At 41.7% G+C, this 19,837-nt stretch overlaps 1 protein-coding gene across 5 annotated transcripts in view; it reads left to right on the forward strand.

The window, feature by feature from the left end:
• The first annotated feature begins 6,390 nt into the window (after positions 1-6,390).
• Positions 6,391-19,837, forward strand: part of larp4b (La ribonucleoprotein 4B) — a 108,085-nt gene continuing 94,638 nt past the window's right edge. For 2 of the 5 annotated variants that reach the window (XM_069914700.1, XM_069914702.1), the window contains exon 1: positions 6,927-7,312. The gene's annotated coding sequence lies outside the window, so the exon portion shown is untranslated. Of the gene's footprint in view, positions 6,489-6,926; positions 7,313-19,837 lie in introns of those variants that run through there. The other 3 variants (XM_069914701.1, XM_069914703.1, XM_069914704.1) reach the window with 3 other exon arrangements.

The following is a 19,837-nucleotide window of genomic DNA, read 5'->3' on the forward strand; positions in this document are numbered from 1 at the left end:
TGCTGCCAACTGCAGACAATGGACTCGCAGACAATGGACTTGCACCAAGCTGCGAACTGCTAGAGACTAGCTGAAGGTGTGCCAGTTATTGGAACCATGATGCAAGAGGGTGCCGAGGGCTTCCTGATCATGTCAGAGGTTTGGATCTTTGACCCAACGTCTGTGTGGTTGCAGAGGCTGTGGGAGCACTGAAGACAAATCCGTGAACACTCAATGACTCTGAGTGGACTTCCTTTTGCTTCTCTTTCTTTGACTAAGTGGTGTTGGGCAATTTCTGCTCATGACGAATCTTTGTCTGCCTTACGATAGACTAAAGGAAATTTTGTGTAATTTTACATTTTCTGTTTTAATACATGACAATAAAAGAATCTTGAGTCTAAAAAGGGGCTTGTTATTGATGTGAATACAGTAAATTTTTAAAAGACATCCCAATAATTCATTCAAAGTTAGATTTCACACGAATCAAGTTAAATAGGATTGGGAATCAGAAACTATTAACAGAACAAAATCTGATGCCGGGACTCGAACCGAAATATCAACAGTTCCTTTCTGTCTCACAAATGCTGCACAACCCACTGAGGTCTAAAAACCCCTTTAGGTCCACTAAAAGACAGTTAGCTCGTAGGAGATCTGCACCTAGCAGAGGTTATGATACATGAGCCAGAATGAATGTCCACACAAATCTGCACCTCATATGTTCTAATATTGCTTTTGTCAGCAGCGATAAGGGATGGTTCAGACTCTCCATTATGGGTGTACCAGCCCATAGGAGGCAAAACATTGACCTCTGCTCCTGTGCCCACCAGGAAACACTGGTCCCATAGGTAGAGGAGATTGTCTCAATGGCTAGCCACCACAGACACTAGTGATGACAAGCCCGGGTGTTTCCCTGGTATGAGCAAGGCAGGCAGCAACAGCGGGCCACAAAACCCCAAGTCTGATGATAGTGACACCAGTGGTCTTTATTTGGACTGTTATCCACAGTTGTTATCACTGCCCCTCAACCTGAAGTATTCACACATCGAGTGCTCTGGCATGGTGTAGCAAGTAAATCCATGGTGGCTCCGCCATGTTGTTTTGCGTGCCAGAGGATATCAGTGCGGGCTGCCAGTTCATGGGGGTCGTCATAATTGTCATTCACCAGAGGCGAATGTCTTCAGGCATCTGCTCCAGGAAAATCTGCTCAAAAAGCAGACAGGGCCTATGGCCATCCATTAGTGCATTTCATTCATAAGGGCAGACTGTATTCAGTCGCCCAGGCCATCCATTTGTAACAGCCCTGCTGCTCGTTCGCGGTGGGACAGCCCGAATATGCGAATCAGTAGTGCCTTAATGGCATCATACCTATTATTCACAGGGAGTGATTCAGGAAATCGACAATCCTTTCTGCTGTGTCCTGGTCCAATGAACTGATCACGTAATAGTACTTGGTGGACTCTATCATGATCTTACAAAAGTGGAACTGGGCTTCTGCCTGCTGAAACCAGACCACAAGCTGCGAAGTACAAAAGGTAAGCAGTCTGAGTGCTACTGCATTCTGAACATTCTCTTCAGTCATTTTGGGACCCAATTCCTGATTGGGTCCACCAGGGTCACCACTGTGGTCGTTTAGTGACGAATTAAACTCACCAGTCATTGTAGTTGAGTTAAGTCAACTTCCTTACTCAAATCTGATGCACGTTTTTAAAGCATCTGTGCTCCCGAAGGTCTTCGCGATGCTCGGCCTGGAAATGATGTCATCTCTGATGATTGGCAGCAAGCCTGGTACTCCAGGGCTACCTGTCCTTGCCGACTCAGACCTCTGTGAGCCAGTTCATTGTTTAGCGGGTTCAGCCCGCAACAATGTAGGCATCAGTCCAAAGGACTCAATAAGTTATACGTAAAAAGGATGTCAGACATTACAGGAAGAGGGCCTCCTCTGTCTGCAGATAAAGATTTGCTAGCCTTACAAGTAAAGAATTCCAGTTAAGCAATAAACTGGAACAAGGATGTATCCAGATATGTTTGATAACAAAACAACAAGACATGGCTCAATTAATATAGAATGAACAAAGATGAACCTGTCTAAAATTAATTAAGTTGTATATCTGTAAAAAACCACTAGGATGGATGTTAATGAAAAACCAGAATAATCAATTGCAATAAATCTGTATAATTGACTTTTGAAATTGCATGTTTACCCCAACAAAAGTACTATATAAGATGTACCAAAAGGCTGTATGAGTGAGTGAGGTTAGGTACAGAGAATGGGTTGCATTGTTTATTCATTCTTTGTCCTTCTAGTATAATACACAATAAAGTTGGTTGCAAGTTCATTGGTTTTTGCTGTGCTCTGCTGTCTGTTCAGAATCAGAATCAGAATTTATTATCATGAACAAGTCATAAAATTCAGTTTTGTGGCAGCATCACAGGGCAAACATTCATATCATGAGCCTTCGTACAACACTAATATAAAAAATATAAATAATAATGCACAAAGAGTAAGGCAGTGTCTGTGGTTCATTGATCATACAAGAATCTGATGATAGCAGGGAAGAAGCTGTCCCAGTGGCTTACCTTTAGGCTCCTGTACCTCTTTCCTGATGGTAACAGAGTGAAGAGGGCATGACCTGCGTGGTGGGGGTCTTTGAGGATAGAGGCCGCTTTTTAAAGATATTGCTTCATGTAGATGTCCTCGATAGAATGAAGTTTGGTGTCTGTGATGTCACAGGCCAAGTTAATAACTCTCTGGAGTTTATTCTTGTTCTGAGATTTGGCACTTCCATTCCAGACAGTGATGCAACCAGCCAGAATGCTCTCCACGGTGCACCTGTAGATGTTTACAAGAGTCTTACAAGTGACATACCAAATCTCCTCAGACACCTCACTAAGTGTAACCACTGGTGGGCCTTCTTTGTGATTGCATCAACATGGAGGCTCCAGGACTGATCCTTGGAGATATTGACACCCAGGAATTTGAAGTCCTTGACCCTCTCCACTACTGAGCCCTCAACGATGTCCCCCTGACTCCCTCCTTAAGTCCACATTTATCTCCTTGGTTTTGTTGATGTTGAGCACAAGGTTGTTGTCGTTATACCATTCAACGAGCTTATCTCTCTCCCTTCTGTCCACTTCCTCATTGCCATTCTGCCGATAACTGTGGTGTCATTGGCAAACGTAGATAGCATTGGAATTGTGCCTGCCCACAAAGTGATGGATGTATTACGAGTAGAGCAGTGGGCTCAGCACAAACTCTTGGTGTGCGCCAATGTTGATCATCAGTGAGGAGGAGACATTGTTTCCAATTTGTACTGACTGTGGTCTTCCAATGAGAAAGTCAAGGATCCAGTTGCAGAGGAGGATACAGAGGCTCAGTGTATGTAGCTTCTTGACCAGCACTGAGGGACACGGTGCAAAATGACTTTCACACCTCCACCCTAACCATCATTTGGAGCCCCAAACAGTCCTTCTAAGTGAAGCAACTCTTCACGTGAACCTGCAGGGGTCATCTTCTGCATCCAGTGCTCCTGTTGTGGCCTCCTCTACATTCGAGAGACTGGATGCAGACTGGCAGGTCGCTTCTCTGAGTGCCTTTGCTTTGATTCGATCAATGACGGGGATCTCCCAGGGGCCAATTCTGCACCCCACTCCTGCACTAACATATCTAATGCATGGCCAAACCAGGACCACCTATAAATTGGAGGAGCAACACCTAATATTCTGTCTGGGCATTCTCCAACCGGATGGCATTAATATCAACTTCTCCATTTTCTGCTGGACCACTCCATTTTCCCTTTCTTCTCTGTCCTTCTGTCTTCTTTCCTCTAGCTGCCCATCCCCTTCCTTCTCTATTCACAGAGCCACCCTCCCTCCCTGTTTTCTCATGCCCTCTTCCCATATCCACCTAATACCCCTAGCATGTGGGCCTATGATCCTGCCCTTGCCCCTCCCCCACCATTTTATTCAGACACCTGTCTACATTTTCTCATACCTTGATGAAGGACTCAGGCCTGAAATGTTGGTTAGGTATCTTTATCTTTGCTGTATAAAGTGGGCTGTGTGACCTGCTGAGTTTCTCCAGCATTGTCTTTTTACTAAATCTAGAAAAATCTCTCAAATAAGCAGTTTAGAAATAAGAATGTTGACTGTCAATTTTGCTGGTCCTTATTTACACAAAGTTTCAATCTTGAAATCTAAAATAATTGAGTTGTAAGTATGAAGTTTAAAGACATTTAAACATTTTGTAAATGGAAAACTGAAGCCCAATTGCCATAATCATGTTTTAATATATATCCAGAGATAACTATAGTAGTACCATGAAACTGGGTACATTTACAGAAGCACTAATTCAGATGCCTTCAGTTTAGATATCAACTGAAGTTTAGTCCACGTTTAACCTGAAGAGCAAAGTTCTCTGTGTTCAAGGGTCAAGAGTCAAAAACAGCAGAATACTATTTAAAGGAATGAAATGAGGAGCTATTTCACTCACAGGGCAGTAAATAAATGGAATTTGCAACTCTCAAGAGCTATGGAGGCTCAGTCCTTTTATTACATTTCAAATGTTTGATCATTTTCTGGAAATTAAAGGAATCAAGATATAATCAAATAATGTCGAGCTATACAAGCTGTCATCTTGCTGAACAAAGGGACCAAATGGCTGATTTTTATTTTTTTAACTCAATATTTTTACTGAGTTTAATAAAAAGTACACACATATAAATCCAATACATAAGATGGAATATAAAAAAAAAATCAAATAATGTGTACATTTCAAATAGTACCTTGATCATATATAGTACAAATTGTGTGCACCCTTCCCAATCAAACCCATTATATCAAAATACTAAAAAATAAAAAAAATCTTATTAATCAAACCCCCCCAAAAAAAACAAGGTTAATTTGCATATCTAATATATATAGGAAATGAAGGACAACATTCGGAAACCAGACAACGCTGTTAAAGAGCATCCAAACACCCTAATTCCTTAAACTATGGCAATACTCCACTTTTTTATAGATGTTGACCTTAACAACTTTAACATTATGGCTTTTTACTTCCTAAACTTTGCCAGGCCATGACCTCCTGTACCCATTGAGTACAAGTAGGTGGAGCGCTGTCTTTCTATTTCATCAAAATTGCCCGTCTAGCGATCAAAGTCACTTCTGAGATTAAGTCAATCATACTTTTTTTAAAATGATTTCTGACCATACTTACTTTTCAACCTCTATCACAAAAGGAAAGTCAATATTGGAGTCTGAACTGCCTAAAAATAAAACTAAACATGTATTTTAAAAAAATTGTAAAACACGAAAGCCTGCAGGTCAAAAGATGTCCTTTATCTAGCAAGGATAAATGTCCTACTCAGGTCAAAAGATGTCCTTTATCTAGCAAGGATAAATGTCCAACTCAGGTCAAAAGATGTCCTTTATCTAGCAAGGATAAATGTCCAACTCAGGTCAAAAGATGTCCTTTATCTAGCAAGGATAAATGTCCAACTCAGGTCAAAAGATGTCCTTTATCTAGCAAGGATAAATGTCCAACTCAGGTCAAAAGATGTCCTTTATCTAGCAAGGATAAATGTCCAACTCAGGTCAAAAGATGTCCTTTATCTAGCAAGGATAAATGTCCAACTCAGGTCAAAAGATGTCCTTTATCTAGCAAGGATAAATGTCCAACTCAGGTCAAAAGATGTCCTTTATCTAGCAAGGATAAATGTCCAACTCAGGTCAAAAGATGTCCTTTATCTAGCAAGGATAAATGTCCAACTCAGGTCAAAAGATGTCCTTTATCTAGCAAGGATAAATGTCCAACTCAGGTCAAAAGATGTCCTTTATCTAGCAAGGATAAATGTCCAACTCAGGTCAAAAGATGTCCTTTATCTAGCAAGGATAAATGTCCAACTCAGGTCAAAAGATGTCCTTTATCTAGCAAGGATAAATGTCCAACTCAGGTCAAAAGATGTCCTTTATCTAGCAAGGATAAATGTCCAACTCAGGTCAAAAGATGTCCTTTATCTAGCAAGGATAAATGTCCAACTCAGGTCAAAAGATGTCCTTTATCTAGCAAGGATAAATGTCCAACTCAGGTCAAAAGATGTCCTTTATCTAGCAAGGATAAATGCCCAATTCAGGTCAAAAGATGTCCTTTATCTAGCAAGGATAAATGTCCAACTCAGGTCAAAAGATGTTCTCTTTCCCCTTGTCCTTTGAAAGCCCACTGCAAGACTGCAGGGAGACCATGGCCTTTGCAACCATTTAAGCGTCGAGGAATCCCTGCGCCTGGGCCAAGGTCCACAACCAGGCAGTCGCGGCGCGGTCTCGCGAGTCGGAGCCGGCGGGCGGACGCGCGCACGCTGCCCGGCGGTGACGCAGCTCGAACGCGCCCCCTCCCTCCTTCCCTCCTCACCGCGTCGTCTCTGATTCATTCGGACTTGTGTCGGATGAGCAATGGGCTCAGAGGAATGCAGCCTCATGCCATGATGGCTGCAAAGAGCTGATTTCAGTTCCAGGTGCACTCAAGCGTCATTTACGCACTGCGGCACACGGAGGGGGAGGGGGGAAGGCGGGAAACCCTGCGCGGCCCCGTAATCCGCGCGTCCGGCACCGACATGCTCAGAGCAGCCGCGCCGCCCGCGATGAAATAGGCGGGGCGGGGCCGGCAATTTTATCGGGACGGGGCGCCAAGCAGCCGCACGCGAGTTCCGTCAGCTGTGAGGACATGCGCACAACCCCCCCAAATAATATAATTCAACTTTCGGCCGAAGTTTCAACCAGAAAACAGGCGACGGGAGGGTGATCGAAACCCCTTTCTCAAACACGGCTCCATCAGATCCGCTAGGCGCCCATCAATTAAAGCGGGAGGGCGGCAAACCGGATGATTGACGTCCCTAGTGGACCATAGAGGCGACGGCGTGCGTGGAGGGGTGGGACTTCCGGCACGAAGTTTGTCGGCCCTGTCCGTCCCCCCCGGAGCTGCCGTCCCCTCCTCCTCCTCCTCCTCCCCCCCCCTCTCCCTCCGTGCCGAAGGAGAGCGATCGGACGACGAGAGCTTTCGAACCGGTTGGGATTAAACGGTGAAGCCCGGCGTTGAGGCCGTCTTTCTTTTTAACCAAATTCAATCGTCGCGCCCGGAACTGATCGGTGTGGTTTGAGGCCAGAGTCGTATCCAAGGGCCCTGTTACTCCTTCCCCCTCCCCCCCCACTCTCACCCCCCCCCCCACCACCACCCCCTCCCTCCTTGGTGTGGTTGCCTCGCCGCCGGCTGTGGGAAGACGTGTTCGCCTCGCATCAGCTCGCTCGCCCCAGGACGCGCAGGCGAGAGCAGCGGGCAGAGGTGAGGGAGGCCGCTGGCGTGTGCGAGGGACGGTGGGTTAGGCCGGCTCTGAATGAGTGGAATGGTGGGGGGGGGGAGGAGTGAGGACGAGGCCTGAGGCCTGGGTGCCAGACATGGCGGTCGCCATGTTTTCCCTGCTTCCAGCGGCCGGCCTGTCTTGGCTTCCCCCTCCCCCCCGAGCCGACTTTCCAACGCCGATCGTGGGCAGGATTCAGCAGCTCGAGCCGCAGGTCGGCCTCCCAGGGATGGCCTGGTTGGTGGTCGATGAGGGGGGTGGGGGGGGGGCTGGTCGTCTCCTGGTGAAGAACATGTGCTCCCCTCTAATGAATGGCGAGAGCTCAACCCTGTGTTGCTTTAAAGAGAGAGAGCAGCCGAATCTTTGCCACGAGTTTGGAGATTCCCCCGAGGTGGTTCATTGTAGGTACTTTTGCACCAGTTGTTCACCATTCTCTAGGAAAAACGTGGCAATCCCCTCTTCCTGATCCTAGGCCGCTTTTCTTTTCGAGTGGTCAACGTCGCGTCGCTGATTGCAATCTCGCTCCACCTTGTGTAATGTTTAGCGATGGTTGGAGCTGTTTGGTGAAGTGTGCTTGTCAGTTTGAACACGATGCTTGCCCCCTTGCACATTCAAAGCATGTAAACGAGACTCGTCGCTGTGTCAGCTAACTGGACCGCACTGCGTCTGTCTCTGCCAGAGGTTTACTGCGAGGGAAAGAGAGAGAAAAACTTTTCTAAGAATATAGTGTGGACTTTGGCCTTCAAGTGCGTTTGTACGTTATTTTTGAACGCAGAACTCCTCCGCTGGATACGTAATCTACTGAACTCGACCTCGGGTTTTCCACCTTTGGTCGTTCGTCGACATTTCAGTTGTAGGCCCACAAGTAGATTTATGGCGGATATGTCTTTTTAAAAAAAAATTCCTGATGTTCCTTTGGGATGCAAAATTCAGATTGTTAATTGTGTTTTAGACGTGATTGATGTGATGAGTTTGTTTTGAAATGCTCTTTATGCTATTCTGATTATGGATGAATATTTCTGATTAGGAGTAATTTAGGATTGATTGTGCGTTCCCAGTGTAATTTCAGACCCTTGCTTAGGAATAGCTGGTATTTTGTCATTAAAAAATACCCAAACAATGAAATATAATTTGATGATTGTTTATGTGAAGTTGTGGACTATTTTACACCTGCAAATAGGGAACAAAATTGAAAGCTGACAAGGAAGATTCTACATAGAAAACTCACTTTGTGTTCATCCTCTTGTGTACCAATTAAAATTAAGGAATGCGATTTTTACAGAAGAGCTCTCTCACTCATTATGATTTCTTAATTCTATTTGCATATTCACAAAGTTCATAATTGTATAAAAGGTGCGAGATTCTTAATTTTGTCATTTTTGTGGCATATACAAGAAATTAAAGGGATTGAAGTACTATGAGTAAAAGGGAAGAATGAAGTGAGGAAGTCCTGGTCATGTGATAGGCTTGAAGGCGATTTGATTTTGTAGTGAATGAATAAGGGAAGCACGGAGTGTGTTTGAGCAACACAGTTTAATTTCAAAATGTTGAAAAAATGGAACCATGAAGGAACATTGTTCAGAAGCTAGCATGAATTTAAATGTCCTGTTAACAATACATTAAAGGTGGAATGTCGGTTGCATTTCTAAGGTGCCTTTTATCTCGTTAACCACCTACACAGTCATATTTATCAACCTGATTGTCACTTGATCAGTTTGCTGATTTTAATCTTGGTGGTTTTTGAGTAAGTGAGATTTTTAGTGAACTTCAGAGTTTCAGTGGAAATGATTAACAATTGATCATTGACGTTTGTAATGAATGTTGAATGTGAGGGAAAAGTTGAAGGAGCGGTTTTGTTTCCTATCTTGAATGTTGATCAAAAATTAGATTTTAAGATATTTACTACCAAAGAGGGTGTGAAGGTTCAGTCGCTAAGTATGAAACAGAAATACTGGTAGTGAGAAGCGAAAGGTCAGGAGATGAAGAAGGTCCCCTATGTAATTCAGCAGAGAGTAAAGTCAAGGTGAATCAAATACAATGAATAATAATGCAAGTTATTACATCTGTCAGAAAGATAAAGACGATAGTGGAAGTAAAATTAGCTACTGGTATTTGTATTCTTTGAATAATTCAAAGGTAAAATGTGAAATAAACAATTTTAGAAGTGGTCAGGTCGCATATATGAACATTAACATTTGTGTTTCTTGTCAAGCTTTAGTCACTAAAGTATGATAAAAAGCCCCTCGACCAAAAACATTGCTATCTCCATTGTGCGATCTGTTGAACGTTTCTGTTTTTGTTTTGCAGTGGTGATATCTATTGATTTGGTAGTACAATTATTCCTCAATTACAAGCAAATCTCTTGCATAACATATACATTTATATCAACATTTACTTAGGTAAAATTGATGACAAAAGATGATACAACTATATTTGAAAATTGACAATTATATGATAATGTAACTTGGGTGGAATTCAGGATTTATGAGCCCATGAATTTAAGATGACATTCACTTGCTGTAGGTCCAGTGCCAAGTTGTTTTTGGCCCAGTTCCTGTTTCAGGCTGAAGTGGAATTAGTTTATTAAGCCAAAGGACAAATTGTGGCTTTGAAATTTGCTTCGGAGCTCTTGGGCCCAGGGAGAAACAGACATTATTTTGATTTAGTTGCAGATATGTGTGTATAAATGTCAAATAAGGGCAAGATGAGTTGCAATACTGATTTTTTGAACTATGGAGTGCTGGAATCCTGCTCTGGTTCTTCATCTTCTAATGGGTGGTCAATCATGCAGACGAAATGACTGTCTGGAGGTATTTGCATTGAGTGAATTTACTCGTTTGGTGTATGGTCCTTGGGTCATGACTATAAACAGTTTGGCTTTGTGGACCCAGTTTTAATTTGTCATGGGGTCATACAGCACAGCTTAACTCCTCCATCCTGATTGTGATGCCTTTCTTTGCTAATTCCATTTGCTATGTTCCTCTATTCCTTTTATGTCCTTGTACACCTCCAAATGTTTTAAGTACTATAATTGTATTTGTTGCAGCCGCCTGCGGAAGCTTCTTCCATGTAGCTGCCGCAATGCAAAAATCTGCCCCCTCGGAACTCCGTTAAACCTCTGTCTCTCGCTTTAGACTGCTCCAACTTCAGAGGAATAAAAAAACTATCCCCCTCAGAAAACTGTTCCAAGGTCAGCCTTCCATCTCACACAAGTCATTTATATATGACAAACAATAATGGTCTGGCACCAATCCCTAGGGTACACCACCAACCTTCTGGACCAGTCTTATGTGCTGAATTTCTCTCAAAAGTCCAAGTAAACCATGGATTCATTGTTTTTATTTATTACATCACAAATCTCTTGAGTTGAGGCAGGATTTACCCTGCTCAAAACATGTTGACTTCCTAATCAGTCCCTGCCTTTCAAAGTGAATGTAAATCCTGTCCATTAATTATTATTTTAATAATCTCCCAACAATTAATGTAAGGCTAACTAATTTCCTGGTGTTTATGCCTGTTGCCCTTTTTGAATAAGGGAATGATATTTGCTCTCCTTTCTGCTAGTACTTTACCTGTGGCAAGCAAAGGTGCAAAAATGGCCTGTGATAATGATTAAATCAAATTCAGTATGGCTGAATGTTGAGTATTCTTGAGATAGAAATGGGGGGTGAAGGGAGGCATAGAAGAAATGTATATGTTGTAATATTTTGCAAGGGTACATTTAAGAATGGGCAAATGTATATAAGCTCATTTTAATGTCATTTTAAACTTTGAGCAATTAATTGATAAAAGGGCATTCTAAGTTTGTCTCCAATGACAACATCAAGAACTTTGTTCAGAGCCTTAGAAGTGTACTCTATATTTTGTATGTGGCATTTTACATTTATTTTTTGACTTTGTTAACATTGCTAAATTAATATCCGTGAATCTCCCTCTGAAGGCTGAGTGAATGTCCGTTGCTATTAACATCAAGATAAAATATAAGACTCCATTATCCTGATCCATCTATATGTGAAAACTTTCATCTAACTGATCTTGGCTTCTACTGTATTGGGTAATGGGTACACTTGTAGAGTACTGTGTAACAATGTTTTATTATAATGTGGCATCAAGTGCCAGTTGGGTAAAAGGCAGTTGACTTTAGGGTCATTGCTTCATTCATGGTGGCGTTGCCAGAACTGCTGTGATGCCAGTGCTGCTGGGCAGCATGAAGAGTGAGAGCGGAGACGCAACTGCTTAACACCGGTGGTTCTGTATAGGCTTTAATCTGCCTGTTATAGGAGTTAGTAGTTATAAGTGAAATCCTGCAACTGCGGAGGTCTTGCCCAAGCTGGCGGTGCCTTCTTAGTAGTGGCCATGAGGTGCTGTGGACTGATGCAGGGCAGCATCAACACCACCTGTTGATAAGGAGAAGCAGAAGAGATTATCACGATGGCGGACCACAAAGGAGGTCAGCAGCTGAGGGACCCACACAGGCTGTGGACTACTGGAGACTGGCTCAGGGGTTTGAGAGGGTGCTGAGGGCAAGAGGGTGCTTTGGGTGGTGAATCTGTGGAATTCATTGCCACAGAGGGCAGTAGAGGCAGGTTCATTAAATATATTTAAGAGGGAATTAGATCTATTTCTTCAGTATAAGGGTATTAAAGGTTACGGAGAGAAGGCGGGGACGGGGTACTGAACTTTAAGATCAGCCATGATCTCGTTGAATGGCGGAGCAGGCTCGAAGGGTCGAATGACCTACTCCTGCTCCTACCTTCTATGTTTCTATGTTTTAAGAAAGGCCTCTTGTGCTGAAGGTTTCCTCATCTTAACAGAGGTTTGGATCTGGAGCTTCCTGATGAATTGAACAGGAGTATGTGTGGCTGCAGAGGTTGCAGAAGCGCTGGAGGCGAATCCATCTAAAACTCAGCGACTGAATGAACTCTTACTGCGAGGGACAGCTACTGACACCAATGGCAATTCTTTACCTTCTGGCAAACAGAAGGCAATTTAATATTACATATTCTATACTATTATATGACAATAAAGCAATCTTGAACATTGACATCAACTTTTTAGCAGCAGGCCTCAAGTCTACATCTCAATTTTCTCATGGTCCAGTCATCTTTTGTGGAACATTAATGTCTCATTGGATCTGAAAATTTTGAATTCATTGCAGGGGTGCTTTGATCCACAGTTCTACTTCATTTGCGTCAATGCACGGTGTGTGCCAAACTGAATCCTTCCAGGTTGTTTTAAAAATGAGGAATGCTCCACCAGGATGGAAAGCTTATGAGATAAATTACAGGGCAACAAACATATTTTTTAATATTGATTACCCACAGTGTATATTATTTGTGTACACTTATAAATAGACTTAGAAATACACAATTTTCACCCTTCCAGTGCCCTTTTTTGTAAGGAATCTTTGGAAGATTGAAACTTGAGGCAACTGTGACAAATGAGTGATAACATGTCCCCCTTGGAGTTGTGTAGTGCATGAATATGGCAGATTTTGAATGCTTGACGGTTTAAATCTGAACTGCAGTGGTGAACATGGAAGCATAGCCAGAGTACTTGTTGCCTGTGAAGTCAGATAGCTGTTGGGAGGCCAGCTTATCTAAATATTGTACATTTAATGCTAGTGGCAGAACAAGGAATGGATTGTGTACATATTGAACAATAATACTTCTAGTGATCTGTGGAATTTAAAAAGATTATTTAATAAAGACATTACGACTGCACTCGAGTTTGAACTATTGTTAAATCGGTTTCTTGTGTAAAAAGAAATTCTTGGATATGATATTCTAGTGCACAGTTTGCTCTTTTTTTTTCATTGAAGCTGCAATTAAGTAGATCAAATAAGGTGCTGATTGCTGAAAAACATTTCAAGTTTTGCAATTTGTTAATTTGAGTTGTCTTACAACACGAATACATTTTTATTTTCTCAATGTGTAAACACCCTCCCATATCGATAGCACCTTTTCAGGGGCTTGTAAAAAAAAAAAAAAGAATAGATCGAAGCATTTTAAATTACAGTATTTATCTTGGACTCCTGTGTCTACTCATCCCTTCCCACTAATCGCCCCCTTGTAACCTACCCCAGTGACCAAGGAATGTTATACTTGCACCTCCATCTCCTCCCTCATCACTATTTGGGGCCTCAAACAATCTTTCCAAGTGAAGCAGCACTTCACTCGTTATTCTGTAGGGGTCATTTACTACATCTTGTACTTTTGATGCATTACCCTCTGTGAGTGAGGCGAATTTCCGACTGGGAGATTGTTTTCTTTGCTCTGCTGCAATAGCATGGGTGTCCTGGTGGCCAATCATTCTTAACTCCACATGCCATTGCCACACTGATATGGCCTCGTGTCCTGCCAAGTTGAGGCCACCCGCAAATTGGAGGAATGCCACTTTGTATTCCATCTTGGCAGCCTCTAACCGATTGGCATTGATATCGACCTCTAATTTCCATGAACCTTCTTCCCCAATGTTTATTCTTCTGTCTCCTTTCCTTCAGCTTCCCACCTATCAGAGAGCTGCCCTTGTACCTTTCACCATTTCTCTCTTAGCCTGTGGTCTTCTCTTCCCCCACGTTTTTATAGTAATTTACCTATTTTTTGAATTCCTGAATAAGGACCTTGACCTGAAACATTGGTTACCTTTTAATTCCTGTGGGTGCTAGGGTGCAATTTAGGTGTGTTTTCTTTTTATTCAAAAAAATCCAGTTAAGTATTTGTTAATTCCAACTAATCTCCCTTTAGAATACAGAGAAATGAGAATATTTTTAAAATCAGATTGAAGGCTCAGAGTAGAGTGACATTCTCTGTTCTGATCAAAGGATACCAGTATTGAACAATTAATTATCAGAAATATAGGCTGTTAGCAGTGGAGATTGTGTTAACTGAAATGATCAATGATTGCTTAATAAAGATAAAAATGGATGACAAATGATCTCTGGCATAGTTGTCATGAATGCAAACATTTGGAGAGAACAAGGTCAGTTACTGCAGCTTTGTGAAAGTGAATGAGGCAGCAAAATGAGTGCCAAACATTTGCTGTGGTATTGTAGTAGGGTATTGAATAAAGGGCCTGGAGGTGACTGAAGTTGATGGAATCTGTTATTATGGTTTTAAAATCTGGAGGATCTCTTGCTTTAAATGTAACATTTGCAAGTGTATACATGCAAATCTCTTTTGACAAAGCTAAATGGATAAAACTAGTGTGCTTATAGTCAATGTGCATCAAGCTAGAACATTTTGATTACAGCAGGGTTTGTTGCATGTTTGTAATAGTCAAAGTTGTATGGGCTCTTGGACCAATCTCGTCCAACCAAGTGAATTTCATTTCCCTGCGATCTGCCCACATCCCTCTAAACCTTTCCAATCCATAAATTTCTTCGGAATTTAATAATTGCCCTTTTAACATTTCCTCTTGCTGCTTATTTCATTTACAACCCATCCTTTCTGTGAAGGTGTCCTTCAGGGGTCCCTTTTTAAATCCTTTGCCCCCCCCCCCGGGGATGCCTTCTATTTTTGAATCGTCTACTCTTGGAGCAGAAAAAAAAGCTATTGCTGTTTACTTTGCCTCTTCCTCTCTTGCTGTTGTAAACTTGCTGGGTCCTCTCAACTCCTATGCTCCAGGGAAAAAACTCCCAGCCTTGCCATATAATTCAATCCCTCACCCCTGCTTCTGTCAATATTCTTGTGAATCTTTTCAGCACCTTTTCTAGCTGTTTGTCCATGTTGGTCACAAAACACGGAGCATCATCGCACTGAGCATGGGTGCACCTCAGAGTTGTGCTTAGACCGCTCCTTTTCACGCTACTGACCTATGATTATGTCGTCAGATCCAGCTCCAACAGTGTAATCAAGTTTTCAGATGGCACAACAGTAGTCGGCCTCCTCAGTAACGGTGAATTACACTACAGAGAAGAGATGGAAAATCTCATAAAATGGCTAGGAAGTAACAACCTGAGTCTCAATGTGGACAAGATGAAAGAGATGGTCGTGGATTTCAGGAGGACCAGGAAAGACCACCTTCCATTAAACATCAACTCTGTAGTGGAAAGAGTGAACAGCACCAAGTTTCTTGGAGTTCACTTAACTAGTGACCTATCATGAACACTCAACATCTCCTCACTTGTCAGAAAGGCGCAACAGCGACTGCATTTCCTGAAAAGACTGAAGCAGGCAGGGCTACTGGCTGCCATTATGTCAACCTTCTATAGGAGCACTATCGAGAGCATCCTAGCCCGCTCCATCAAAGAGTGGTATGGCTGCTGAGGAGAAATGGATCAGAGGTCAATCTACAGGACCATAACAGCGGCAGAGGATCACTGGAGTTTTCCCCCACCCCCCCATCGATATGATCTACCGGGATTATTGGAGGAAGTGCAAAATCAATGAAAACCCTTTCCACCTTACACACAGCAGCTTTCAGCTGCTCCCATCGGAGAAAAGATAACAGGAGTATCAGAGCTGGGGAGGTCACGTGATGGTGTAGGGAACGCATGCTCCCTTACGACTCCTGGGGATTCTAATAAAAGTTTTTACTATTAAAATTAATTTAGTCTTTTAAAACTATTAATAACTAACTACAATGTCACCGAGAAAAGAAGAAAATTCTGAAAACTACACCAAAGGAAAAATGTGAACTGAAGAGAGAAAATGAACCTGGGCCTACCTTTTCAATAAAGCCGGCTGTTGGGAGTTCTTCCTCGTCTCGCTGGAGACAGTCCTGGAGAGGGACTGTCTCACGGAGCCATCCCTGCGGCTCCACGCAAAGATGGCACTGTTCCGAAAACTACTTCCGTACTGCACGTGCGCTGCGGATGAATAAGTTAAAGGGAAAAAAGGTAATAATCCCTCTTAAAGGGCCAGTCCAGCGCTCCAGGTCTGCGAGAAGATGATGACTTGTTTGGTATGGAAGAGGAATTTAGAGAAGAAGATACAACTACAGAAGAAGAAGAATTTAAAAGCAAGGCAGTTTTTAAAGATAAAAATGGATAAAATTGAAGCTAAAATTGATAAATCTTGCAAATGCAATAGAAAATTTTAAATATTTAACTGGACAAATACAAGTTAAAATTGACTTAACTAAATCAATAAATAGTGTTTCACAAAGAGTTGATAAATTGGAAGAAGGAATTCAAGAGGAAGTTCAACGTATTGAGGAAAGAACAAATATTAATGAGGACTATTACTACCTTGGTTTCTATGAATGATAAACTTGGAGAAGGTTGATATCTTGGAAAATTATAGTAGAAGGAATAATCTCAAAATTGTTGGTATGTCCAAGAATAAAGAAGGTCAAGATGTAATTTGCTTTTTTTCAAGATTGGATATCACCAATCTTTGGGCGAGAAAATTTCAAAGAGAATTTTGATTGAGAGAGCCCATAGAACTCTTCGACCAAAGTCCGGACTGATTCAAAGACCTCAGTCTATATTGATTAGATTTTTAAAATTATCAAGTTGGAGAAAAGATGCTTGGATTGGCAATGAGAAGAGCTAAAGAACATGGAGCTTTGAATTACGAAGATGATAAAGATTTTTTAAATCCAGATCCGACTCGAGCTCTTTTGAAGAAGAGGAAAGAGTTTAATCCAGTCAAGGAGGCTTTATATGATAAAGGTTATAGATGTGAGTTGCGATATCCAGCGTCTTTGAAAGTTTTAATTCCAGATCAGCAGAATGCCTTAACCAATTATATTCAGGCCAAAGATTTTGTTAAAGATTTGCCCATGACTCACCTTCCATGGGAGGACAATGAAATGATTTTTTTAATGGGGAATTTGTTTTTCCTTTATTTTTTTTCCCGGGGGTTGAAGGTAGTGTTTGTTAGTTTCTGACGGTTATGTGTTTTTTGTGGTTTGACTGTGACCTGTGAAATGGAGGGTGGTAATGCCAGTTTTTCTGGCATTTTGGGGAAGGAGGGTTTTTTGTTCTTCAGTTTTTTTCAATTTAAAACATTTTATATAATATTTTTATTTTGAATAAGTTCAGTGTTTTTGGATTGCAGATGATGACACCTCTGTCCAATCTAATTTATGGGAATTTCTCCTAGATAGGACTGTATGTTAATAATTTGGGAAATAATGGCTAAAACAGTTAAGATATTAAGTTATGATATTAATGGGATTAACAAACCCATAAAAAGAAGGTATTAGAGTATATTAAGAAATTAGGGGTAGATGGTCTTTTTACAAGAGACTCATTTAACTGAAGGTAAACATTTAAAATTGAAAAGAGATTGGGTCGGTCAAAAGAATTTAAAGAGTTAAGGAATATCAGAGCCAGCACCATCAGGCGGAGGAACAGCTTCTTTCCACAGGCAGTAAGAATGCTGAATGACCAAAGGAGCTGCTCACACTAACCATCCAAAGCTATCATATGCACAAAACAATATTTATCTATTTATTTATATCGATGAAATACTTGACCTGCATATGTATTGTTTGTACATTTGTGTCGATATGTTATGCACTAAGTACTGGAGAATGCTTTTTCGTTGGGTTGTACTTGTACAATCAGATGACAATAAACTTGGCTGGACTAATATCTTTCCTGAGTTAAGCAGAACTGTACTCAATATTTTAAGTGTGGTTTTTTTCTAATGTTCTGTACGATTGCAACATAAAGGCCCTACTCCTGAACTCAATGCTCCGACTTATGAATGAGAACATGGTTACGCTGCCTTCACCTTGGCTACTTATGTCACTGCTTTCATGGAAATTGGTACCTACACTCAGAAGTAATTTTTTCAACAACATTCCCCATGATCCTACCATTCACTGTGTAAACTACCAAAGTGTAGCACCTCACACTGGTCCGAGTTGAGAGTTCTATCTGCCTATCCTTGACTTCGTTCCTCAGTTCATCCAGATCCTAGTAAATCATCTAGATCAGACATTCACAAAGTGGGCAATGCTGCCCTCTGGGCATGGTGGAAAGATCCAAGGGGGCATTAAGGAAAAAGGAGGTGGCCCAAACATTTCCAGGAATCTCAGCCCGCAGTGCTCATCGTGTGCTATCCATTAGGTGAGGGGGGGTGGAGGTGACTGCCTGAGATGGTGACTGCCCGCCTGGGACAGTGACTACAGAATAAAATATGGCTGAAGCACGGCAAACAAAATAGAAGCATTGGTAGTAAAGTGTGAAAACAAGACAATGTAGTTACAGGTGAGATGTAGATTTACCCTTATTGCTAAATAAATTGGTTTATGACATTTTATTTGTGAAATACATATGCTTGTTTATGGTGTTAGATTAGTTGTTTTAAATTTTCAGTAGACCTGATACCAAGAAAGGGGTGGGGGGGTGGGGGGGGGCTGGTGACTAGGGATGTGGCCTGGGAGCCAAGGGGATGACAGCCTGAAAAAAGTTTGGGAACCACTGATCTAGATCCTAGTAAAATCTTAGGTATGCTTCACTGTCCACTTACCACCAATTTCACTTTTGTTAGATACATTGTCATCTACATTAATGATTTAGGTTAAACAAAAGTGAACCCAGTGCAGATTCCTTTGGTACCAGGCATCCAAACTGAGGAACAATGGTCCACTTCCACCCTCTGACTCATACCACTAAACCAATTCTCTATCCAGTTGCCCAGCATGCCCTGGATCCCATGTGATCTGGCATTCCTAACCAGTTTACCTTAATTAAATCCATGTCGACAACTACGAGTGCTCCCCTATTTATGATGGCCCAACTTACAATTTTTCAGTTACAATGGTTTGAATGCGTACTTTCAATTTCGAATTCCGATCTTTTCCTCTACTTGCATTATGCAGTATGCTACTTTCTTGCAATGCTGTTTAGTTCAATGCTTCAAATATTCTTCAGTGTGTGTTGGTTTTTCAAAGTGGAATAAAAGTATTCAAAATTGAATTATAAGAAATAGTAGCTGCAGCCATTCTTTTTCAACTTGGGTTTTTTTTTTCTGACTTGAGATGGGTTTTCCGGAACGCACCCCCATTGTAAGTTGATGAGCACCTGTACCACACTGCCCTCATCAAATCTTTTGGTCACCTTCCAAAAAAAATCTCACTGTAGTAATGAAACATGACTTCCCATACAAAGCCAAGTGGATCCAGTTATTTACCCAGAATGACATTAAGCTCATTGGCCTGTAATTCTCTAGCTTGTCCTTTTGCCTTTTTTAAAAAAAAAGCTAAAAGTATAACCAGTCTTCTGGCACCTTACTCATGCTCAACAATATCTCTGCCCGGGCTCCTGCAATGACTTCCCAAGCTTCCCATAACATCATAGCGAACACTTGCACAGGCAATTTGGTTGATAATTTGATGTCTGATTGACATTGGTGAATGATTGCCAATAGCTTTATTTTTTGGTGTTTTGTGATTCAATAGTTCCAGTTTCTCAAATTACATTTTCATACACATGGATTTAAAGGGAAGGACAATGATCAAAATGGATACGCTCCTGGAATTTTTGCATTTTGCTTCCAGACATTGTGCATGCATTTTGTTAATGGAGCAGCAAAACTGATTCTCCCATTTTT

Source organism: Narcine bancroftii, chromosome 1, assembly GCF_036971445.1.
Source record: "Narcine bancroftii isolate sNarBan1 chromosome 1, sNarBan1.hap1, whole genome shotgun sequence".
Classification (NCBI taxonomy): Eukaryota; Metazoa; Chordata; class Chondrichthyes; order Torpediniformes; family Narcinidae; genus Narcine; species Narcine bancroftii.